The sequence below is a fragment of the Cyanistes caeruleus genome, chromosome Z (genome assembly GCF_971803275.1).
Source record: "Cyanistes caeruleus chromosome Z, bCyaCae1.hap1.1, whole genome shotgun sequence".
In the NCBI taxonomy this organism is placed as follows: domain Eukaryota; kingdom Metazoa; phylum Chordata; class Aves; order Passeriformes; family Paridae; genus Cyanistes; species Cyanistes caeruleus.
In genome coordinates this window covers 24,923,586-24,924,631 of record NC_141732.1, presented here as the reverse complement: position 1 = coordinate 24,924,631, position 1,046 = coordinate 24,923,586, and positions in this window count along the sequence as shown.

Below are 1,046 nucleotides of genomic sequence, written 5' to 3'. Positions count from 1 at the left end.
TTGAATTCACACCATTTTTTCAGCTATAAGACAGCGTCACATAACACATTGGCACCATACAAAAAATAAATATTAATTTAAAGGAGAGATGATGTTACCAAAAGTAAAAGGCATACACATAATTCCTTGTAAGTCTCTATTATGTGATGTTTTGTAATTATTATATTATTCCAAGTTTGGGGTTCTTTCATGGGAAGAAAATCAAATTGTATTTTAAACTATCATCTTTAGGGGCTATAAGTAGGTTTATAAAGGACCTAAAGTCTTTCTGAAAGGTATAACTCTATGAACATATAAAATTTAATTCCACACTGAAAAAGAATCAGAACTAGGCACAATTTTTAAATATGATTTCCAACATGTTCAGGGTTTGACAAAAGAAAATCCAAAACCAAAAGGTTGTATTCTTTACCAGACTACAAAACAGAGATGCCAAGTTCTTCAGAAATTCTGAAATGGCAGGCACATAATCACTACATTTAAAGATAATTGTATTACACTTACTGCTTCAGATTACTGTGTGCAAACACATATTGTATGCATAATAGACCTAAATGTACAGTTGTTCTGCTGATACATGAACTAAAACTCACTCAGCCTTTGGGAAGTCCAGACAGGAACTGAATTCTGTTTAGTCCAAACCTAGAATGTATTTTAGTTTGTTCTTGTTGGCTTTACATTTGCCATACCATAACAAAATGCCAAATGTGGTATTTGAGAAAACACCACTATGAAATCATGGGTTTTCACTGTATTGCTTTTGTATGCTGCCAAATCTGCTGTGAAGATGCAATGTATAAAATAGTACAATGATTGAAATTGTGTTTAGGCATATGGAACAGCATAATGATTTACACTAGAGAGAATTATTTGGAAGTAAATAAAATGACTTCTGCAGACATACTACTCTAGTGCATTTTTTAAAAAAATCCAGTACAGTCTTGAAACAATTGACCTTCACACCCACTCAGCAGAATATTTAGACATGTTAAAATGAAAACATACAAGTAAGCCTACCTGTAGTCAGCAGGGAACTTGCAATATCT